The following is a 25,266-nucleotide window of genomic DNA, read 5'->3' as shown; positions in this document are numbered from 1 at the left end:
TCGACAGGTGCTTACTGATGCTCATGGAGGCCCCACCTCACAACTTACAGGACTTACAGGATCTGCTGCTAACGTCTTATAGATACCAGATACCGCAGGACCCCTCCTTGCCTTGACGTGTCTGATCAAACACAAGGGGTTTAATAGGTTTTGCAGCTGATTTCAGTTCATTTGCACCATCACTAGTCTCGGGGTCTACCAATCTCTTGGGTAAACGAATATGTCTATTGCCCTATTTTGTCCCCCGATTAAGCCACCCACTCTAGGACCTCCCCTATCGCTTGCAATGCTCCCAACCCCAAGAGGTCGAGGACAAGCCCATGCCTCCTCCCGTACATGTGTAGTAGCCAGCCACCGGCACCAAAGCAGCATCACTAGGCATCCAACACGCTTGGAGGAAAGCGCCAGATCCCCAGCTCTGATGCCAATGGGAGTGATAAGGGGCGGGAGAGAGAGCGCCATCTACCCACCCAGACCAATCGTGCTCTCTCAGGCTCCGGCTGCTGATGGCAAAGGGTCATTTTTAAAACGAATGTTCTGGTGCCCTGGCCAGCCCATAATATAACCAGAAAAGAGGCTCGTGATGTAATTCTTAGTCAACACTGAAGGATCTTGCACGCTTCAGTGTTGGCGAACATGCCGTCTCTGATGTAATGGCTCTTGCAATAAGAAGCCAGTGACTTGCTTCCTCTTCTTGTTTGAGAGAGTGTGTGTGTGTGTGTGAGAGAGTGAGAGAGAGAGAGAGAGCGCGAGAGAGTGAGATAGGGAGTGAGATACAACGGTTAGTATGAAACCATTAGGAAAGCATCAACCCTCTATTTGAACCTGTCCAAGAGGACAGCAGGACTCCATCATTAGCTTCCCCCTATGTGTCGGCCTTATCAGAAACACATGTGCCGCACGCTGACGGAGTCATGGAATGGAAAGTTTTCCTTTGTTATGAGGCCGTGTGTGTGTGTGTGTGTGTGTGTGTGTGTGTGTGTGTGTGTGTGTGTGTGTGTTGGTGGGTTTGTTTTTATTATTCTAGGTTTCTCTCTCTCGTGGGTCTCGGAGCTCCATCTGTGTTTAATTCCCGTTTCCTGTATTAGGCGCTGTTTTCTGACCGCTCGGACGCAGAGCAGCGCCCAGACCTACAGTTGCAGTGAAGTAAAGAGTTCCCAGCCAAACTAGCCGGATCCAGGATCAGATTTGGGCTTTTGACTTTGTAGCATCCAACCCCACCCCAGCAGGCCGTGAACGTCGGGCTCTAAGGTTGGTATAAATGTTGCATCTGATGTAAAAACTCAGTGGGAAACAGACTTGGACTTTGGTTCGGTCTCAATTTCAAATACGAGAAAAACGAACTCTAGGTTGACATCAGGCTCCAACGTTAGACAGACGTTGAATTTTGGTTGGAAATCTAGGTCACGTATACGTCAAAAAGCAGTACTAGCTTGACCTCAAGCTCCAACATTGAGCAGATGTGAAATCCAGGTTGGAAATCGAAGTCACATATATGTCAGAAAACAATAGGTTGACATCAGGCTCCAACGTTAGACAGACGTTGAATTTTGGTTGGAAATCTAGGTCACGTATATGTCAAAAAGCAGTACTAGCTTGACCTCAAGCTCCAACATTGAACAGATGTGAAATCCAGGTTGGAAATCGAAGTCACATATATGTCAGAAAACAATAGGTTGACATCAGGCTCCAACGTTAGACAGATGCTGCATTTTGGTTGAAATCAAATTCACATATACGTCAAAAAGCAGTACTAGCTTGACCTCAAGCTCCAACATTGAGCAGATGTTAAATCCAGGTTGGAAATCGAAGTCAACCCAATGTCATATATGACATATATGTCAGAAAACAATAGGTTGACATCAGCCTCCAACGTTAGACAGACGTTGAATTTTGGTTGGAAATCTAGGTCACATATACGAAAGAAAACAGTAATAGCTTGACATCAAGCTCCAACACTGAGCAGATGTTAAATTCAGGTTGGAAGTCACATATACGTCAAAAAACAATAATGGGTTGACCTTAGGCTTCAATGTTAGACAGACGTTGAATTTTGGTTGGAAATCTAGGTCACATACACATAAAAAAACCCAAACCAAAACAAAAAAAAATAGCTTGACGTCAAGCTCCAACATTGAGCAGATGTTAAATTCAAATTGGAAATGGAAGTCACATATACGTCAAAGAACAACAATGGGTTGACCTTAAGCTCCAATGTTAGACAGATGTTGAATTCTGGTTGGAAAAGCAAAGTCACATATTCGTTAAAACCAACATTGAATTGACATTGTTAAATTCAACGTTTCAAATGAATTCAAATAAACGTTTGACAGATGTTAAAATCACATATCCATCAAAAACCCACATTGGGTTGACGTCAAGCTCCAACGTTAGACAAATGTCGAATTCTGGTTACTTAGCACCATGTTATAAAACCGTTTGTCAACGTCTAACAACTTTTGAAACGTTTGACAGATGTTAAATTATTGGATTGGAGATCAAAGTCACATGTCCATCAAAAACCAACATTGGGTTGACAGCAAACTCCAACGTTAGACAGATGCCAATTACTAGATGTTTTTACTTAACCCCATGGATTAAAACCAACAACATATCAACGTTAGAATTTCACGTTATGTGAACGTTAAGTGTACGTTTTGCAGACGTTAGCATACCTCACAACTAATTGGTGGCCAGCTGGGATGTATTAGTGCTGGGCAGTAGGGCTGCAGAGGGTCTTCTTATCTGCTTGTCCTGCTCTGGGTCACGTGGGGTCCCGGACCTACTGGGCGTAAGGCAAAAATACCCCCTGGAATAGTGGGGTAGAATCACTATGGTATCTAGAACCTGCTGCATGGACTCGGCAGGTGTCCTGTGCCGCAGATCCTGTAAGTGTTGAGGTGCGACCTCCATGGATTGCACCAATGAGCCTTGGGCACCCGTGACCCTGTCACCGGTTCACTGGTCGTCTTTCCTCAGAGCGCTTTGGTAGGTGCTGACCACTGCACACTGTGAACGACCCCGCAAGGCCTGCCTGATGTTTTGGAGATGTTCTGACCCAGTTATCTAGAACATCACGGTTTGGATCTAAGTATGTTTTAAATTGTGGATCTAAGTAAAGAACAAGTACTGACCGATAGACCTGGACCAGCGATATAAGGAAGGGTTTCGGCCCTTTTATCGTTTCCTGAATTCAGGGCTGTGGCCTCTCACAGGGTCAGGAATACGTTCAGGCCTGGGGCCCAAACGGGGGATCCGTTCCAGCTTTTGCTTCATAAATATGGGCTGTGGTCCTAGATCAGCACATTTACCCAGAGACTGATAAATGTGGACCCCGTGTGTTTGCTGGAAGGGTATTCTTGGATATTTCGGGACTTTTTATAAGTCCTTGTTTTTAGGCCGTATCAGTCGGATCGGATCGGCCTACGGATAAGCTGGGTTTCGGGCCGTCAAAGCTTTACGTAACCTCGTAATCTTCCGGTTATTGTGATTTTCAATCGCCTGGTTCTAAAAACGAATGGTGTAGAGGCATTTAAACTCATACGTATTACCACCCCGTCACACGACCTTCAAATGTTCTTAAGATGATCGTTAATTTAATCCATGTGTCCAAGACTGGAGTAAAATAAAGCTTGATGGCTCTGGTATTTACACTATATAGACAAAAGTATTGGGACACCCAAGTTGATCCTGCTTTTGTTGGAGTAACTGTATCTACTGTCCAGGGAAGAAGGCTTTCTAGATGTTGGAGAAGCATTGCTGTGAGGATTTGACTGCATTCAGCGACGAGTGTGTTAGTGAGGTCAGGATTGTTGGATAATATTCGCCACTGGCCCGCCTGCCCTGTCATTCTTGCGGCTGGGTACAGTTTTGGTGGGCTGTCAGTCAAGCATATGGGAATATTAAGACCACGCCCACACCGTTCCACACTGAAACCAGGGGCGATGTTAAAATGTTCTGATCCGGTCTTCAGTTAGAAGTCAAGCTCAGTGTGTTTACACTTCCATATCCAGCATGGGCAGTAGACCCAGCTTTCGCAGTTGGTCAGTCAGAGTGGGGTGTTTTTGCTGCCCGCTGCACAGAGGGGCAGTGATTCTGGCCTTTTGTTTGGGGCTGAATGCTTTGAACTAGGAGGGGGGGGGGGGGGTCTGACAGAGAAAGCCCAGCCTGCATGTGGTGGCATTTCAGAGAGTACAGTCTGATCTGTGTGGAGCTCTATGGAGCGCCGCTCTGAGCCGGGTGCTATGCAGCGCTCTGATTGTGTGTGTGTGTGTGTGTGTGTGTGTGTGTGTGTGTGTGTGTGAGAGATGTAGGGTAGTTCACTGACCCTGCCAGGATCATGCCTTTCCCCGTCTCTCTCTTTATGGAGTCACATCTTTGTGATATTTAATGAAGGGCATAAACATGTCAAGGCTGAGTGTAATGGGCCTCCTCTGGCCAAGCGCTGCCAGGCTACCGCGGCCCAAGTTCATCAGGACTGTGACGGACCCTTTGTGCAACCCGGCACAATTTATAGAACCAAGTTTGGCGCCTGTGGGGTATTTTTTTTGTCCAGTGTTTCCCAGAACTCTGGTACTGGTCTTAGCTGCTCTGCTCTCGTAGCGGATCTAAAACCGTGATGGCTGCAGGATCTCCAGTATTTTGCATTTTTCACTTTTTGTCCTAAACTTTGAATCTGGCTGCTGTTCTTTACATTGTGTCCAAACATCATGATGATCGGACCAGTAGAAATGCTCCAAAATGACTACTTTTTATTTTTTAATATCACTGATTTCAGGAGAAATCACAGAATGAGCAGGTGTCCCAATACTTTTGTCCAAGAATAAGCCCCCCCAAAAATCTAGCAATATTAATCTAGCATATCCTGCATGCTCTTTTGTTTGTGTGACGTTACTCACTGTAAAACCCTGAAGGTGTGTGTGTGTGTGTGTGTGTGTGTGTGTGTGTGTGGGTGGGTGGTTGTAGGCAGTGATGTGTGTATTCCTCCCTCTTGGCAATAACAGATCCTCAGGAATGTGAAGACGGCAACCCCTGGCACCTTCAGGTGTACAGTATAGTACAGAGCTATGAGTGTGTGTGTGTGTGTGTGTGTGTGTGTGTCTATCACCCCCATACTGTAGCAGCTGCAGAAGTGTTGGGGCTAGCAGAGTTAGCAGAGTAGTGTAGTGACTCATTTGGCAGTCTTTGTTTGAATCCGGCACGACGGTGCTCCACAGCGCTCTGCGGGGTTGTTGTTTTTAGTATCTGTAAATCAGTGTGTGTGTGTGTGTGTGTGTGTGTGTGCGAGCGTGACCCTCTGACCGTAACGAAGGGCGTGTGTGTGGCATCCCTCCTGTGAGGAAATGTGCTGTATCAGTGTGATTGCGACAAAAAAAGAGCTATATTTATAACAGCTCGAGGGCCCGTGGGGTCCCCACCCTGCTCTTGGTTCCTGTTTGCGACGGTTTATCACTCAACGGCGAAGGAGCTCCACCACAACATCGGCCGAGGCCCTCAGCCTGAACCTCAGCCTGGACCCGAGCTCAGCTGCTTCCCCTAAAAGAGTGAAACCTCACTCGAGTGAAGGTTGAGCATTGAGCAGTGGAGCAGTGGAACGCGGATGGATGGTTGTTTGGTGGCGAATGCAATCAGAATCTCACAGCAATGCTCCTTCAAAATCCAGTACGAAGCCTTCTTCCCCTAGACAGTAGACAGTCCCTCCAATCAGCTGGTTTGTAATACCCATGATTTCAGAAGAACCAGTCAATGAGCAGGTGTCCCAATACTTTTGTCCATGTAGCGCCAGTGCCAGTTTCCACACATTCCAGAAGAACCTAGTGCCCGTCCTGCAAGCTCCGCCCACTCGTGTTGAGTCTGGAGGACGGTGTGTGTACGTCTGGCACGGCAGCAGCTTTGACATTCTCCACCGTCTGGCTGCACATGTGACCACGAGTGTGTGTGTATAGGTCACCAGCTCTTTTTAGGGATGTGTGTGTGTGTGTGTGTGTGTGTGTGTGTGAGAGAGAGCGAGAGATCAAGGCTGGTATTTGGAGATGCTCGGGTTCGTAGGCGAGGCCTCCTCAGGTTCACTACTGTAAGCTGAAATCAGAACGCGATAGCAGTGATAGCTCGCGGTGATGCCAGACTATGCCTGGCCTCCGCTACCTCCCCAACGACCGGTCACTCCCCCGCGCTATTAGTGGGTTAGTAGACACGTGCGGTTTTGGTGGTCTCTAGCATGACAGTTAATACAGTCGAAGGGGGAACAGCTCGACTGGCAGACCTGTAGCATGATAGTTAATACAGTCGAAGGGGGATCAGCTCGACTGGCTAACCAGTAGCATGACAGTTAATACAGTGGAAGGGGGATCAGCTCGACTGGCTAACCAGTAGCATGACAGTTAATACAGTCGAAGGGGGATCAGCTCGACTGGCTAACCAGTAGCATGATAGTTAATTCAATCACAAAGGGGGATCAGCTCGACTGGCAAACCAGTAGCATGATAGTTAATACAGTGGAAGGGGAATCAGCTCGACTGGCTAACCAGTAGCATGATAGTTAATACAATCACAAAGGGGGATCAGCTCGACTGGCAAACCAGTAGCATGATAGTTAATACAGTGGAAGGGGGATCAGCTCGACTGGCAAACCAGTAGCATGATAGTTAATACAGTGGAAGGGGGATCAGCTCGACTGGCAAACCAGTAGCATGATAGTTAATACAGTGGAAGGGGGATCAGCTCGACTGGCTAACTAGTAGCATGATAGTTAATACAGTGGAAGGGGGATCAGCTCGACTGGCTAACCAGTAGCATGATAGTTAATACAATCGCAAGGGGGGATCAGCTCGACTGGCTAACCAGTAGCATGATAGTTAATACAATCACAAAGGGGGATCAGCTCGACTGGCAAACCAGTAGCATGATAGTTAATACAATCACAAAGGGGGATCAGCTCGACTGGCTAACCAGTAGCATGATAGTTAATACAGTGGAAGGGGGATCAGCTCGACTGGCTAACCAGTAGCATGACAGTTAATACAGTCGAAGGGGGATCAGCTCGACTGGCTAACCAGTAGCATGATAGTTAATACAATCACAAAGGGGGATCAGCTCGACTGGCAAACCAGTAGCATGATAGTTAATACAATCACAAAGGGGGATCAGCTCGACTGGCAAACCAGTAGCATGATAGTTAATACAGTGGAAGGGGGATCAGCTCGACTGGCAAACCAGTAGCATGATAGTTAATACAATCACAAAGGGGGATCAGCTCGACTGGCTAAACAGTAGCATGATAGTTAATACAGTGGAAGGGGGATCAGCTCGACTGGCAAACCAGTAGCATGATAGTTAATACAATCACAAAGGGGGATCAGCTCGACTGGCTAAACAGTAGCATGATAGTTAATACAGTGGAAGGGGGATCAGCTCGACTGGCTAACCAGTAGCATGACAGTTAATACAGTCGAAGGGGGATCAGCTCGACTGGCTAACCAGTAGCATGATAGTTAATACAATCACAAAGGGGGATCAGCTCGACTGGCTAACCAGTAGCATGACAGTTAATACAATGGAAGGGGGATCAGCTCAATTGGCTAACCAGTAGCATGATAGTTAATACAGTCGAAGGGGGATCAGCTCGACTGGCAGACCTGTAGCATGATAGTTAATACAATCGCAAAGGGGGATCAGCTCGACTGGCTAACTAGTAGCATGATAGTTAATACAGTGGAAGGGGGATCAGCTCGACTGGCTAACCAGTAGCATGATAGTTAATACAGTTGAAGGGGGATCAGCTCGACTGGCTAACTAGTAGCATGATAGTTAATACAGTCGAAGGGGGATCAGCTCAATTGGCTAACCAGTAGCATGACAGTTAATACAGTCGAAGGGGGATCAGCTCGACTGGCTAACCAATAGCATGACAGTTAATACAGTCGAAGGGGGATCAGCTCAATTGCCTAACCAGTAGCATGACAGTTAATACAGTCGAAGGGGGATCAGCTCGACTGGCTAACCAGTAGCATGACAGTTAATACAGTCGAAGGGGGATCAGCTCAATTGGCTAACCAGTAGCATGACAGTTAATACAGTCGAAGGGGGATCAGCTTGACTGGCAAACCTGTAGCATGATAGTTAATACAATCGCAAAGGGGGATCAGCTCGACTGGCTAACCAGTAGCATGACAGTTAATACAGTCGAAGGGGGATCAGCTCGACTGGCTAACCAGTAGCATGACAGTTAATACAGTTGAAGGGGGATCAGCTCGACTGGCTAACTAGTAGCATGATAGTTAATACAGTCGAAGGGGGATCAGCTCAATTGGCTAACCAGAAGCATGATAGTTAATACAGTCGAAGGGGGATCAGCTCGACTGGCTAACCAATAGCATGACAGTTAATACAGTCGAAGGGGGATCAGCTCAATTGCCTAACCAGTAGCATGACAGTTAATACAGTCGAAGGGGGATCAGCTCGACTGGCTAACCAGTAGCATGACAGTTAATACAGTCGAAGGGGGATCAGCTCGACTGGCTAACCAGTAGCATTATAGTTAATACAGTCGAAGGGGAAACAGCTCAGTTGGCTAACTAATAGAATGCTAGTTCATACAATCGAAAGGGGGATCAGCTCGACTGGCTAACCAGTAGCATGATAGTTAATATAGTCAAAGGGGGATCAGCTCGACGGGCAAACCTGTAGCATAACAGTTAATACAGTTGAAGGGGGATCAGCTCAATTGGCTAACTAGTAGAATGCTAGTTCATACAATCGAAAGGGGGATCAGCTCGACTGGCTAACCAGTAGCATGATAGTTAATACAGTCGAAGGGGGATCAGCTCGACTGGCTAACCAGTAGCATGATAGTTAATACAGTCGAAGGGGGATCAGCTCAATTGGCTAACCAGTAGTATGCTAGTCAATACAGTCGAAGGGGGATCAGCTCAATTGGCTAACCAGTAGCATGATAGTTAATACAGTCGAAGGGGGATCAGCTCGACTGGCTAACCAGTAGCATGATAGTTAATACAGTCGAAGGGGGATCAGCTCGACTGGCTAACCAGTAGCATGATAGTTAATACAGTCGAAGGGGGATCAGCTTGACTGGCTAACCAGTAGCATGAAAGTTAATACAATCAAAAGGGGGATCAGCTCAATTGGCTAACCAGTAGCATGACCGTTAATACAGTCGAAGGGGGATCAGCTCAACTGGCTAACCAGTAGCATGACCGTTAATACAGTCGAAGGGAGATCAGCTCAACTGGCTAACTAGTAGCATGATAGTTAATACAGTGGAAGGGGGATCAGCTCGACTGGCTAACCAGTAGCATGACAGTTAATACAGTCGAAGGGGGATCAGCTCGACTGGCTAACCAGTAGCATGATAGTTAATACAATCACAAAGGGGGATCAGCTCGACTGGCTAACCAGTAGCATGATAGTTAATACAGTGGAAGGGGGATCAGCTCGACTGGCTAACCAGTAGCATGATAGTTAATACAATCAAAAGGGGGATCAGCTCAATTGGCTAACCAGTAGCATGACAGTTAATACAGTCGAAGGGGGATCAGCTCGACTGGCTAACCAGTAGCATGATAGTTAATACAGTCGAAGGGGGATCAGCTCGACTGGCTAACCAGTAGCATGATAGTTAATACAGTGGAAGGGGGATCAGCTCGACTGGCTAACCAGTAGCGTGATAGTTAATACAGTCGAAGGGGGATCAGCTCGACTGGCTAACCAGTAGCATGATAGTTAATACAGTCGAAGGGGGATCAGCTCGACTGGCTAACCAGTAGCGTGATAGTTAATACAGTCGAAGGGGGATCAGCTCGACTGGCTAACCAGTAGCATGATAGTTAATACAGTCGAAGGGGGATCAGCTCGACTGGCTAACCAGTAGCATGATAGTTAATACAGTCAAAGGGGGATCAGCTCGACTGGCTAACCAGTAGCATGACAGTTAATACAGTGGAAGGGGGATCAGCTCAACTGGCTAACTAGTAGCATGATAGTTAATACAGTCGAAGGGGGATCAGCTCGACTGGCAGACCTGTAGCATGACAGTTAATACAGTCGAAGGGGGATCAGCTCGACTGGCAGACCTGTAGCATGACCGTTAATACAGTCGAAGGGGGATCAGCTCGACTGGCAGACCTGTAGCATGACCGTTAATACAGTCGAAGGGGGATCAGCTCAATTGGCTAACGAGTAAAATGCTCCTACAATGCATCTAGCTATTTTAAGTTACACCCATTGCTGCTGACACAAATGTGCAAATGCACACACACAGCTTGCCCAGTGCCTGTCGAAAAGGACTGCCAATAGAATAGGACTCTCAATAGGCAGATCAACCTTTTGATGAACCTATAATACCAGGCGTGGGGGCTAGAGGGGTATAAAGGCCCCCAGCTTTGAGAGCTGTGGAGCTAACGGTGTTCTCTAGAGTGATGAGATAAGGAGTTGGGGATGTATTTGTCCTTGTTGTGAATGCCATCAAATCCTCATGGCAATGCTCCTCCAAAATCTAGTAGAAAGCCTTGTTCCTTAAACCGTAGAGATAGCTAAAGTAGGATAAACTCTAAACACTGAATGAGCAGGTGTCCCAATACTTTTTGAAATTCATCGCTTCAGTGATCGGTGTTAATCCAGAACAAGGGAACAAGGTCCGAATTGTTGTCTGGATTGTTTGTAGTCATTTCAGTAGCGGTTAATGCTAATGCTATTAATCTGCTAAGCGCTGTATTTGCTGTGCCTTACCTCTAATCTCCTTACTTACAGACTGACTTTAATGAGGAAGCGGCGAGGGGCGAGGTCCTGCGATTTGTGCTGACCACATTTGGCCGCAGTGTGGTTGAACGTGTTGATTGGTGTGTGTGTGTGTGTGTGTGTGTGTGTGTGTGTGTGTGTGTGTGTGTGTGTGTGTGAGAGAGAGAGTCAGCAGTCCGGGGCTGTTGGTAAACAGTAGAGTATTGCACAGCTGTGTTGTGACAGGTCTGTCTTCAGCGTTCAGGGCGGGTCTCAGGATGCGTCCATTCTCATTGCGCTGGTCAGCTGTGGGTTGCCAAACACACAGGACCCTCCCGAACCCTTTCTAGAGCACATTCCGTGTCCATAGGTTCTACTTAGGCACATTTTTGAGTTGTAATATCGTGTCCCTGCATGCTTTGCGGTGACCCATCACACGGTCAGTCTTAAAGTGTCTTAATAACGTTAAGATCAGGGCGTTCACAAGTATTCAATATTTAAAAAAAATCATTGGTCGTGATGAAACGCATCGTATCGGCAGATCATAATAAAGCCAGTCTCAATATTCGCCACAAGGTGGTGCTGTTAGTGCTCAAATCAGTACTAACGGCACTGAAAGGGAGGAAACCCACAGCAGGTTTTTACGAATTCATTGCTGATTAGGTGTGAAGAACAAAGGAAGCACCCGGCAGGCATGCCATGCTAATACTAATACTAATGCTAACACTGCGGTAGGGTGCTAACATTGTGGTAGCGTTGCTGGGTGAGGCCAGCGTTCAGTGCTGAAACTACGCTAACACCAAGGTAGCTATGCTATCGATGCAGTAGCGATGCAAACTTTATGGTAGTGACAGTGGCCGGCAGCAATGCCAGTTCCACGAAACAATCGGGTGGTGTTAATGCTATGGTTGATCGGTGTATACGGTCATCTACAGTCCTCCTGGTACAGCTGTTACGGGGTTGTAATGCTACCAAGATTACCTGAGACGCGGTTCAAGCCTCCACCGGCTGCCTTATTTACCATGTAGGCCTCAAACAAACTAGGCACAAGGTCTAACTTTCACTGCCTTCGCTTTTACTTTGGTGTTTGATTGATGCAACCTGCAATAAGAGACCGCAAACATCCTGGGGGAACCATGTGCTAGTCTCTTTTTCAGTTTTTCAAATCCCACCGCTGCTGTCAGAAGCATGCTGAAATATGATTTTCCTGCTCGCCCCGAGGGCTACGCTATGAAGCGGTGAACTCTGTACGTTTGCTGTCGCCCCTTAAACCTGCCACCATAAATCAAGCTCCGGTTTGGCGCGTCGTGCTGAAGCAGCCGTCGTGTTTCCATTCCAAACAACCCTCGTGTTGCCCTGAGCTTGTAGCATTCTCTCACCTGGAAGCACCTGGGCGGGCCGCTGCTCTTTCAAGTCTGAAATATTACCCTGAGTGTGGGAAAGCAATAGCTCCGTCTTCCCTTATCTTCCCTTATCTTTCCTTATTGCACGTTACAGCTTGTGACTGAGTGTGTTACTTTGGAGTCTTTTCCGGCATCTGTGTAAATCAGACGTCACTTTCGGTCTCTGTCGGGTGGAGTGCTGTGGCTAGGCGTAGAACCCTACTTTCTGTGTCTTGAAGGTGGTAGTAACGTCAGGCTCCTGCAGATGTCGTTGCATGAGGAACGATCGGGCTGTAAATGCCTGCATTCTGTATGACAAAGCTCAGACGTTGAGAAGAGTACAGGACAATGTTGGAAATGGGTCGCAAAACAGATGTTAATGATTGGCTAAACGGAGTCGTTGGGTGGCACTCGCACTACCATACTGTACCATAGTGGCCTTGTAGTGAAGTTGTTCTTGGTTGTGGACAGTCCTAGTCCACTCACATGCAGATAGCTCATTGCAGGTCAAAGGCTTATCTCGGCACAGTCCCGCCGGCATCACTGTTTCCACTGAGGATGTGCATGCTGAGGGAACTGATAGTGTGTATGAGTGTGTGTGTGTGAGGTGACCGATAGCCCTGGTCAGTCTCTGCTCCGTGGTTGTCCACTGTCGCCTCAGGAACAGGAAACAGGTTCCATATCCTCCTCCACTGAGATGGGACGCACAGGACATGGCCTTGTTTTTTTTATGTATCGAGGATGGACAGCGACGTTCTCGGGGATGGACAAGCTAAACCCCCTTTGAAACAAGAAAGTGTGTGTGTGTGTGTGTGTGTGTGTGTGTGTGTGTTGTGTCCTTTGTTTTCCCTCTGTTTGTTCTCATGTCTCTGTGCTGTCTCGAGGTCACTGTATGTGATGTTCAAAGACGAGGGACAGAACTGACTGCGGCTGTAATGCCGTACTCCATTGTTTGGGGACGGCGATAAGACGGTTGACCCAGTGATGTGCAGAGCTTCGTCTCCACGGAGATGGAAGTTGCCCGGATGAGTCTGGCAGGAGCCGAGCTGATAAAGCAGCAGATAGAAGGAAACAGTGTGTCCGTCCAACAGTGCAGCTATATTAAGACCTCTCACCATTTTTTTCCCTCCCTATTTGGTTCTACCAATGCTCCCGACACTAGGAGGGTAAGCCAGCCACCGCCTCCTTTCGAACTGCTGCCAGTGCGGCATCGCGGGGCAGCCGTCACACTTGGAGGAAGGCGTCAGGTCCCCAGCTCCACCTCGCCAGCTAACCTTGTGCCAACAGAACAGCTCTGACCTGTCGAGGCTACGACTCCACCAGACCTCTGAAGGTGTCCCGTGGTATCGGGCACCAAGACGTTAGCAGCAGATCCTTTCTAATTCCTAATTCGTCCATAAAGGCCTCCACCTTCACTGGTTGTCCTTTCTTGGAGCACTTTTCGGTAGGTACTGACCACTGCACATCAAAAACTCCCCACAAGACCAGCCTGCCTGCCACCCTCCACACCTCTGGCCAGCACCCACTCTCAATATAACAGGAGACCAGCGCACAGGTCAGCAGCACAGAGGTGTCAGCTTAATCTGTCTGCACCAAAGCTTGACGTTTCACTCTGCAGCTTAAAGTGAGACGGCACCTGCACGCGAAGTGTGCCGAGGGGTCAGGGGTGAGCCTGGAGGGTGATCCGTCAGAGCAGGCGACGGGAACAAAGTCTTCACTGTCTTCGTGCAGGTCAGTAACCCGCAGAGATCAGACGTCCCGCGCTTTTACGGCGGCTGGGATCTTTTGAAGAGCTTGGTTGTTGGCCTTGGCACGGAGCCAGGAAACCCATTCCGCTTCGAAAAAAGGAAAGAGACGGAGCCGGCTTTTTGATCAGGGGAGTCGTGCAGCTGTTTGATTGACATTTTCCTCTGTGTTCTGCACTGCAGAACAGAAAGGGCAGAGTTCTGGGTTCTGCGGGGCAGGCTAGGCGGGCCTGTGGTCCGCCCCCAGTCGCGGGGGTTCAGGTCAACCCTTTGATTCACATACAGATCAGGCGGGGTAGCCACCTAGCCGACTTTGCCGCCGACCCCGAGAACCCTTGGAATGCAGGCTGGTTCCAGGTCCTATCAGGTCCTAATTGGTCCTTCTGTAAGATAACATCAGGGGGGCTAGGATGTGTCCGGCGGGTTAGGCTGTGTCATGGCACCGGCTGGGAGTCAGGCTGGGAGGGTGCTGTAGAGCTCCCAGGTCAGGGCCCACGAGCAAGCCTAACCGATGCCGGTCAAAGCACACCCTGCCGCGCAGGAAATTGGACGTCTCCATGGACGTCTCCATACCATGCCGGGTGGCTAGCGCTAACTGCCAGTTCTGTTACGCCCACATTTGCCGGGCAAGGCCAGTCTACCCACCCTAACTAAGTCAGGGTCAACTGTCCTGCTGTCGACCACCACAAAACCTCAGAGTCTGCATCATGCAGGTGAAGACGCAGGGGTGGCAGGAATGAGGGACATGAGTCTTGTTTGTTGGCCGGCATGTGGGTGCTTGAGATTTGGGCGCGGTCCAGGCCATAGCACTGATTTGCATAGACGCAACATGAGAGCAATCATGCAGAAGAAATGAAACTGAACAGGAAGAGGACAGGGCCGCCCACCGTTCTCTCTCTGTGTCGGTCATGGTTCAGGAGGCATTGATATGTCTCATGTCAGTACAGTTTTGTCTCCCCTTGTTGGTTCTGACCTTAATGCCCTCCCCCCCTCCCTTTTGTTTAAAGCTCCAATCAGGAATCGCTGACCGAGGCTCAGGCAGAGTGCACGGCAAACATATACAGACGTATGTTGGAGCGGGCGAGCTAACGGGCCTTCCTCCGACAGACCTCCACAGGTCCTGTGTTGCTGTGGAGGTCTTTGCCAAAAAAGGGGGTGGCCAAAATGCACATAGCTGACCTGTGTACAGTGCCAGCCCCTGTATGGTCAGTGGAGCTGATGGAATGGGTCGAGTATTATCTACATACTGCATGGTGTCAGAAATGCACCCAAACCATGGCCTGAAGGCTTCTGCCCTGCTTTGCTGCAACAGGCCATAAAAATCAGTGCCGCTAGACTGCCTGTGAGTGTGTAGGGTGGGGCAGAGTGAGAAGGGTGGGGGTGAATGGGGACTACAAAGGTCACTGCGTGTTTACAACCTTAACATTGACCTTTTCCCGACAACAGTTCCTGGCTGGCCTCGTTTTACGAGCACGGCTACTTAGCACGGGGGAGTCAACCGGGTGTCGGCATTCTTGTAAATGTTACCACCTTGATTTTCTTTCTCAGTGAATTCCCAGATTCCTGATTTACCCAAACCCTTTAACACAGTAGATCAACAATATTGGCAGTGGAACGGCACCATCAACGGCCTCACTCCCGACCTTGCGGGACTTCCTCTGAGCTCTTAAACCCGGGCCTGAATTCTAAGGAAAGCCAGCATGTGGTAAACGTAGAGATCGTCAGGGGACGGTGAGTCAATGCAGCCGGTCACTGCTGAAGGAAAACAGGTTAAAGAGCCTTTTCCATTACAGCTCGGCCAGTTTCTGTTTGAGAGAGGCTTGAGAGAATGACTTTCCAGACGTCAACTCTAAAAATAAAGGGGCTTCAGATAGATCTTTGAGGGATGCCATAGAAGAACCACCGTAGAGGTTGAGCGATGGAGCTGGGGTCCTGGCTCTTTCCTCACACCTATTCCTCTATGCTCAAAGGTACCTCTTGGTGCCTTAGCAACAGCCCTGTCCATCCCTGAGCGACAGTGGACGACCCCCTGAACCTCTGTTTGACCAAAGGCCAGAGGAAGCTTCGGCCTTTTGGGCGTGTTGACCAACACAACGCCTTGTGTTTGCCTGCCTTTTAGGATCGGTGCTCCTCACTGCCTGACTGGAGCTGTACGACGCTGGCGGTCAAGCCGGGCGCCGCCGTTTAAGCAGAGTCAACAAAAACACGATTAGAGGCTTTTAGCGAACACACCTCAGCCGTCAGCAGTCAGGGAAAGTCTCAGGGAAGACTGTGGCTTCTTGCGTACAGTCCCTCACCTTTAAAAAAAAAATGAAAGGGTAAGTCCCCGAGATCTGGTTTGGACTATGCAGCCCTCAAGCTGCCCACCGACCAGGCATCTTTTTCCAGTCCAGTCTTATGAGAAACATTAGCAGTAGCCTGGACCAATATGGCGGCGACGTTGACGCACGATCGAGCGACTGACGCAAGTAGATGTGACGTTGCTTCCTGCTGGTTTCGGGAGGTCCAGGATGGTTTAGGACTACGCCCGAAGGCATACCGTGTCTGTGGGCACGGCCAGAATATGTTAATATTCTTGCCCTTTTAGCAGCTATCGCAGCGCTTCCTCCTCAAGTTGATGGATGGACTTCTCCAGAGGGAGCGAGGGGGAAGCATATTGAAGTGGTTAAGCGAACACATACCTGGCCATTAATCCCACCCGTTTGTTCTGCCTGAGCGGACTTCCCCTCCACGCTTTGACGGATCACTTCTGGATTCAATTTCGCTCCGGTGTCTCGGAAGCGTTCATGAGCGGATTGCTCAAAAGCTCAACGAGCTTTACGATCGGACACCAACTCGCAGTTGGGTTTCGTACACAACGAGATCTTTCACCTGGAGACGCCAGGGTTTAGGGGTATGCAGGGGTACTTGGTTGACTTTTCGAGGGGACGGTATTCGAATACCGAAATCACTCGGTATCGCTAGGTCGACTACTCAAGCTGGTGTTAGCTAGACCTAGAAAAAGTGAGAATTAGGGATGATCCGATTTGGTAGGAATTGGGATCAGGGCCGATCTGGGCATATTTGAATGGACCGTGTATCAACTTTTAACCCTGATCCAGTTCCAAGTCTTTGTTTTAACCACTGTGTTCAGAGCGCCACCTGGTGTCCGCATCCATTACTTCCTGATGTTACCGTCCAACATCCAACACGAGAACCTACCAGTACCCCTTGGGAATTGTGTTTCTCCCACGCTACCTATCACGTTACTACCAGTGCTGGGACGGTGGGCTTCCTTTGAGTCACATGACCAGTATTAGGGGCGTCGCTGGGGCTCAACACACTTGGAGGAGAACACGAACTGTCAGTACTGTTGTGCTGAGTGAGGGAAGGGGGAGAGGGAGGGCCTCCTATTACTCAGCATGGTGCTTAGCATTAGCAGTTATCAGCCATTTGAGAAGAAGCCTTGGGGATGACCTCATGTGACTTGGAGGAAGCACATGCCAGCCTTCACCCATCCAGCACTGGTACCAGTATGTTATGGGGGGGAGGCGGAGCTGGCTGGTGTGAACTGGAAACTTGGGACTTCATTGGGGAGAAAAGCTTAGCATGGTAGCAACAACACAAGGCCTCAGTGTTTCAGTGGACAGCTGAGCCAAGTCTTCCATGGAGCTGCTGCTTGACATGACTGTCGGCCAGAACTGTGTGTGTGTGTGTGTGTATGTGACCGAAGCGCTAACGATCCGTCATTGCGTAATCTTCCCATAGCAGATGGAGGACATGTCCTTGTGTTTTGCACAAATCTGCACCCGGGCCCCCGGACCCCCAAACCCTGAATTGCTCTGTGAAGATAGAAGCGCTCATTGTGCTGGGTCACAGCTAGCATGGCTTACATAAATAGCGCAGTGGAGACCAGCACACATTTCTGACCAGTGGCAGTAGCCACCACAACACTGGCTGGTGACGTTACATAAGTGGCGGCCGGTTATCTAATCGACCCTGACCCTCCACTGGACCTGAGGGACCCGTTCAACTTTTTTTTAGATCTGTTTGTTTCGTTTGTTTGTTTTTTGTTTACCGGGCTACCTACATTTGATTTGCTGAGCACTGACATGGCCCTAGAGCTGTGAGCTGTGTGTGGACACACACACACACACACACACACACATACACACACACACAGACAGACTGCTGTCCACAGCATTCTCTGAAAGGCCTGGCTGAATTTTGCTGAGCAAAGCGCTTCCTGAATGCAGCGTCCTGATCGCTGTCCGAGCTCCAGCGTCTGTTTCAGCTCGGCCGATCAGCTGAGCCGATGGTTTCAGGATGCAGCTACCACCGTGCCTTAATGTTTGGAGCGTGTTTAAATGTCTGTAGCATTTACGTGTCTAGACGCCCGTGTCTGGCCGCTGCCTCTCTTGTTAAAGTGCAGTTTCAGGGCCGTATCGCAGTCCTGGCTTGGCGGTTTTGTTTATGGCAGGAATCCAATGGAATCACTCCTGTTGTAGGATCCGATTTCACCCTCTGTTTATACAGGGTTGAGGTTGTTGGATGGTATTCAGCATCCACTGTACATGAAATTCAGTGAGGCAGTGGGGGAGAGAGTCAGTCAGGTAGTGAGGGAGTGAGGAAGTGAGTGATATGGCAGTCAGTGAGGGAGAGAGTAAGGCAGTCATTGAGAGGGAACGTTAGTGAGCGAGTAAGGTAGGCAGTCAATAAGTGAGGGAGTGAGTCAGTTACTCATTGAGGCAGTCAGTGAGGAAGTTAGGTAGTGAGGGAGAGAGTAAGGCAGTCATTGAGAGGGAACATTAGTGAGCGAGTAAGGTAGGCAGTCAGTAAGTGAGGGAGTGAGTCAGTTACTCATTGAGGCAGTCAGTAAGGAAGTTAGGTAGTGAGGAAGAGAGTGAGGCAGTCCTTGAAAGGGAACGTTAGTGAGCGAGTAAGGTAGGCAGTCAATAAGTGAGGGAGTGAGTCAGTTACTCATTGAGGCAGTCAGTAAGGAAGTTAGGTAGTGAGGAAGAGAGTGAGGCAGTCCTTGAAAGGGAACGTTAGTGAGCGAGTAAGGTAGGCAGTCAATAAGTGAGGGAGTGAGTCAGTTACTCATTGAGGCAGTCAGTAAGGAAAAGTGAGGGAGAGAGTAAGGCAGTCCTTGAGAGGGAACGTTGGTGAGTGAGTAAGATAGGCAGTCAATAAGTGAGGGAGTGAGTCAGTTACTCATTGAGGCAGTCAGTAAGGAAGTTAGGTAGTGAGGGAGAGAGTAAGGCAGTCATTGAGAGGGAACGTTAGTGAGTGAGTAAGGTAGGCAGTCAATAAGTGAGGGAGTGAGTCAGTTACTTATTGAGGCAGTCAGTAAGGAAAAGTTAGGTAGTGAGGGAGAGAGTAAGGCAGTCCTTGAGAGGGAATGTTAGTGAGTAAGATAGGCAGTCAATAAGTGAGGCAGTGAGGGAGTCACTTGTGAGGGAGAGAGTAAGGCAGTCATTGAGAGGGAACGTTAGTAAGTAAGGTAGGCAGTCAAAAAGTGAGTGAGTCAGTTACTCATTGAGGCAGTCAGTGAGGAAGTTAGGTAGTGAGGGAGAGAGTAAGGCAGTCTTTGAGTGGAAACGTTAGTGAGTGAGTAAGATAGGCAGTCAAAGAGTGAGGGAGTGAGTCAGTTACTCATTGAGGCAGTCAGTAAGGAAGTTACTGACTACAGTTAAGGTAGTGAGGGAGAAAGTAAGGCAGTCGGTGAGCAGGAATGTTAGTGAGTAAGGTAGTCACTCAGTGAGTCTGTTATTATAGGAGTGAGGCAGTCATTCAGTGAGAGTCGCAAAGGGAGGAAATTGAGGCAGTCAGTGAGAAAGATGTGAGTGTTTGAGTGAGTCAGTCACCCATTCAGCCAATCAGTGAATGAGGTAGTGCAGTGAGTGAGTAAGGCAGTTTGTGAGTGTGGCAGTCATTGAATGAGGAAGTGAGGCGATGAGTGAGGCAGTCCGTGATCGAGGCAGTCAATGAGTGGGTATATAAGGCAGGCAGTAATTGAAGAACTGGGTGAGTCTGTAAGTGACTTAGTGTCAGTTAGGGAGGCAGCCAGTGATGGTGAGGCACGCTACACTTCCATCGTACCTCATGGAATTAGCTTTAAACAGCCAATCAGAAGTCTAGATTCTGGAACAAAGCTTGCTGATTGGCTGTCGGAGTGTCGGAGTGCTGAAGGTACAGTACTGAATGATGCAGAACTTCATCCGGCGCTCGAAGCCCAGCTGAAAACTGGGAGAGTGGAAAGCAGTGGAGGTCAGACCCACTGGTTCCAGAGCGGCCCACTCTTCGCTTTGAAGAATGGCTTTCCTGAGTCGTCGTCATGGAGAGAAGAGAGTAACGCCCTCCTCTTACTGTACAGACATGCTGCACCCATTATGGTCTGTGGGGGTGGGCTTCACTCTTCGGGTGTTTACACAGATGTGTTTGAGCACAGATGACACAGATGGTTATCGTAATGTGTGTGTGTGTGTGTGTGAGTGTGTGTGAGTAGTTCCCAGAGAGCTCCTGGCATGAGCAGGGGGTGGACTGAGAATGAGGAGACTAATCCGAAAAGGAGTTCTCAGACTGGGCCAACAGCAGAGCTGGGGGCATGTTTTGGTTGATGTCTTCATTCTGCAGAGCTATTCTGATTGGTTTGGACGAGATGAGGCTTGTCATTGGCCATGCAGAATTGGGCCTAATATGGGTTATACTCGGCAACTGGACAATTGGCAATAGCCATTCGGGCCGATTTCCATATTATACTAAGCAATCGGACAGTTGGCAATAGCGAGTCAGGCATATTTTCATATACTCTGCAACCAAACAGTTGGCAATAGCCATTCGGGACGATTTCCATATTATACTCGGAAACCGGACAGTTGGCGATAGCGAGTTGGTCCGATTTCCATATTATGCTCGGCAACCGGACAGTTGGCAATAGCGAGTCGGGACGATTTTCATATTATACTCGGAAACCGGACAGTTATCGATAGCGAGTCGGGACGATTTCCATATTATGCTCAGCAACCGGACGGTTGGCAATAGCGAGTCGGGACGATTTTCATATTATACTCGGAAACCGGACAGTTATCAATAGCCATTCGGGACGATTTCCATATTATACTCAGAAACCGGACAGTTATCGATAGCGAGTCGGGCCGATTTCCATATTATGCTCTGCAACCGGACGGTTGGCAATGGCGAGTCGGGACGATTTTCATATTATACTCAGAAACCGGACAGTTATCGATAGCGAGTCGGGACGATTTCCATATTATGCTCAGCAACCGGACGGTTGGCAATAGCGAGTCGGGACGATTTTCATATTATACTCGGAAACCGGACAGTTATCGATAGCGAGTCGGGACGATTTCCATATTATGCTCAGCAACCGGACGGTTGGCAATAGCGAGTCGGGACGATTTTCATATTATACTCGGAAACCGGACAGTTATCAATAGCCATTCGGGACGATTTCCATATTATACTCAGAAACCGGACAGTTATCGATAGCGAGTCGGGCCGATTTCCATATTATGCTCTGCAACCGGACGGTTGGCAATGGCGAGTCGGGACGATTTTCATATTATACTCAGAAACCGGACAGTTATCGATAGCGAGTCGGGACGATTTCCATATTATGCTCAGCAACCGGACGGTTGGCAATAGCGAGTCGGGACGATTTTCATATTATACTCGGAAACCGGACAGTTATCGATAGCGAGTCGGGACGATTTCCATATTATGCTCAGCAACCGGACGGTTGGCAATAGCGAGTCGGGACGATTTTCATATTATACTCGGAAACCGGACAGTTATCAATAGCCATTCGGGACGATTTCCATATTATACTCAGAAACCGGACAGTTATCGATAGCGAGTCGGGCCGATTTCCATATTATGCTCTGCAACCGGACGGTTGGCAATGGCGAGTCGGGACGATTTTCATATTATACTCAGAAACCGGACAGTTATCGATAGCGAGTCGGGACGATTTCCATATTATGCTCAGCAACCGGACGGTTGGCAATAGCGAGTCGGGACGATTTTCATATTATACTCGGAAACCGGACGGTTGGCAATAGCGAGTCGGGACGATTTTCATATTATACTCGGAAACCGGACAGTTATCAATAGCCATTCGGGACGATTTCCATATTATACTCAGAAACCGGACAGTTGGCGATAGCGAGTCGGGACGATTTTCATATTATACTTGGAAACCGGACAGTTATCAATAGCCATTCGGGACGATTTCCATATTATACTCAGAAACCGGACAGTTATCGATAGCGAGTCGGGCCGATTTCCATATTATGCTCTGCAACCGGACGGTTGGCAATGGCGAGTTGGGCCGATTTTCATATACTCTGTTGTTTTGGTTTCACATTGCATTTTAGCGACTGAGCACTTTGCATGCTACACCTATGTTCCCTCGTCATGACCTATGTGACCCAAGTCTACCTATACGTAAGATTGATTAGCTTGTGGGGGAGCGTGCATCTGATGTTGGCATCTTGTCAGTTCGGCAGGTTGCCATTCCCAGAAAAAAATAACCGATTCATTTGGTTCCACTTATCTGACTAATTACTACCAGCAGCACCAGCTTCAAGCTCAGAACATGAGAAGAGTTTCAGTACTTCAGATGAACCCGTGCAAAGTGCAACAAGGGTTGATGGACACAGTGCAGCGTAAAGTGGAAAGCTTTATTAGCTGGGAAAGCCTCCAAAGTGGCAAAATGCAGTAGGTTGTCATAACAACGGCAGCTGGTATATACAAGTATTTTGCATGCTAACCTTCCGAAATCTTGAAAGTGTACGAACTGCAGTCGGTGCAGACCGTAGTAGTAATGTTTGCTATTGGGCCTCGGGTGCTGAGCTTTTTTGAGGTCCTGAAGTGGTCCCTTCAAACTCATGTTTAAGCTTTCCTGTCCTTTAATATTCCTACCTGGTGTTTTGAACTCCTCTCCAGCTTTCATCTCTGGCATTCCGAAGCTCTGGAAAGATAACACGGCAGCTCAGATTGTGAGCGCGAGCTTACCTGTTCATTTCGACAGCGGCACGATATGCCCCAGACGATCTGATGAAAAAGCTCTCTGATCTCTCTTTTTTTTCTCCACCTGAAGTCTGTCGTTTCCTGGCAAAGAGGATTCAAAACAGTGCCGTTGTCTCTGAAGCTACAGGTTGTCTCAGAGAGACCCTTCCGGTTTCTGTCCTGCAGTTCACAAATTTCCGATAGCCAGTTACCCAACCCACTCGTTAGTACTCTCCCCTTGTCCTCCCACCACTTTTGGAACTGTCTGGGACGACCAACCTTGCTGGGAGGAAATCACTGGGTACCTAGCTCTGATGCATCGGCTGGGCAGCATCGCTCTGAGATAGCATGAAGAATCGGCCCAAAGTTGGCTGATGTATGGCAGCATCGGCTGAGGCTTGTTATTTGCCATGCAGAATTGGGCCTAATATGGGGTATTCTTGGCAACCGGACAGTTGGCAAACGCGAGTCGGGCCGGTTTCCATATTAAACTCTGCAACCGGGGTGTTGGCACGAGCAGCTCGGACCAATTCCCAGGTGGGAATTTACATTTGGCTCCAAAAAGTATTATTAGACCTAGATTCAAAGCCGAGTCAGGTTGCTGGAACTCGGGCTCGCTGTGGTGTATTTGGCCAAGAAATGGCCCGAGTGAGTTCTGCTATCTGGGTCTACGGTCCTGGAGAGAGCAACGCCAACTGTGCTCTATCTGACTCCGGCTGCTGATGCCAGGAAACATAACCTAGGATTCGCACCAGCCATCCTCAGGTCAAGTTGCAGCGCCGGTTCCAACAAGACACCCAGTTCCTGCTGAGGACGAGCATCCCCACAACATGATGCTACCACCGCCATGCTTCACAGCTGGGATGGTGTTTGTTGAAGAACGGGCAGTGTTACGTTTCTCTTGATTTCATTGACTGGTGCACCTAAAAGTTTTACGGGATGTCTGGGAGGACTTGTCTAGATAGTTCCTAAGTGGAATTATGAGCTTTCGTTTCCACACAGTCGACCTGGGATCTCTAAACACTTGTATAGGAAACAAAGATGATATTGTTGTGTCTTTGTACCGCAGTTATGCCCGTCTTATCTTTTTATCTCCGTCGTAGTCATATGCTTTATCTCGGAATGGCTCACCATAATAAATGTGTCTTTGTTTGTTTGTTTCAGGTGAGACAGCGTTGCCGCGATAGCAGACTGTGGAACAGCCGCCCACTCTCAGCAGGTAGGGCTATATAAAGCTCAGCTTTATTGCCTCTCATCAGTACAGAGTGAACTGGATTATAAACAAGGCACCTGAGCCCAGATCTGCCCTCATGCTCAAAACAATTTAGGTATGCATGTACATACAGATAGATGTGTAAAGTGGGTCATTCTGCTGTAATTTTGGAGGGTGATGAAGGAGCTTACGTCTGTCGACGGCTAAGCTTACGTCAGTACGGATATCTATAATAATCTTAAAAGGCCCGTATTCAGTGATTGCAGTAGTAGTCAAAATCTGTTCTCAGTACACCTTCACTATAGCAGCTCTAGAACATCCCATGATATAAGCTACCTCGCGTCCTGTGTACTCTGCAACAACTGACTGGTGTGCTCGCTCATTTCTACATGCAGCAAACACAGTCACTTGGCATCTCGCTGACGTTGCGACCCGAGTTCATTCCAAACCAGGGGTTACAATGGTCATAGTATGCAGATATGACCATTACAGTGGGCTAACTTTGTGGGATGTTCTAGAGCTGCTGTGGTGGAGGTGTACAGAGAATATCGCACATCAGATTTCAGAGTTATCACACATTAAGAGCCTCCCAACGGGTTAACCGTGGTGCCCCACGGGCCACTGATGCCAGAGGGGAACGGCAATTCCACTGTGGAGCAGCTAACCTCTATAATTACCCCCTTCCGTCACCTACTACCGGCCATGCCTCGGCGTCTCGCTAGTGCCATCCGAGGGTGGTTATTCCCACTATTAGATAAATAAATATGTATAAATGGGAAAGTTAGAAATCCAGCTGAAGCCCTTCCCGTCCTCTTGGAGTCTCTCTCTCTCTCTCTCTCTCTCTTTGGCTGCTCAAGCTGTGTTTGGAGCTTTTCTGAGTGACGTGGATTAGGTAACGTCGAGCTGGCGAGACGATTTACGCTGCTGGAAAAGCACTAATGACGCCTCTAATGACCACAGACATGTTTCGCTCCAAAACCACCGGCTCTCTGCACTTCACTCCTCCCTTGCTCTGCCTGATTTATTGATGCCTGCGAACGGCTTCATTTCGGACAGATTCTGAAGTTCATGTGTTACATGTCTGTCATGTGTGTCAGTGCGGGTTAGCGTCCAGGCCTGCTGACCACCGGCCGCCTGCCATACGTGGTCGTCATCTGCTCTGCCTCATTTCTCCCAGCCCTTC

The 25,266-nt window shown here is 48.6% G+C and overlaps 1 protein-coding gene across 1 annotated transcript in view; it reads left to right on the top strand.

Moving 5' to 3' along the window:
• The first annotated feature begins 1,110 nt into the window (after nt 1-1,110).
• Nucleotides 1,111-25,266, top strand: part of add3a (adducin 3 (gamma) a) — a 110,799-nt gene continuing 86,643 nt past the window's right edge. The window contains exons 1-2 of the mRNA XM_072671531.1: nt 1,111-1,251; nt 24,035-24,089. The gene's annotated coding sequence lies outside the window, so the exon portion shown is untranslated. The remainder of the gene's footprint in view (nt 1,252-24,034; nt 24,090-25,266) is intronic.

The sequence above is a fragment of the Salminus brasiliensis genome, chromosome 25 (genome assembly GCF_030463535.1).
Source record: "Salminus brasiliensis chromosome 25, fSalBra1.hap2, whole genome shotgun sequence".
NCBI classification, from domain to species: Eukaryota; Metazoa; Chordata; class Actinopteri; order Characiformes; family Bryconidae; genus Salminus; species Salminus brasiliensis.
This window is presented reverse-complemented; position numbering and strand designations above follow the sequence as displayed.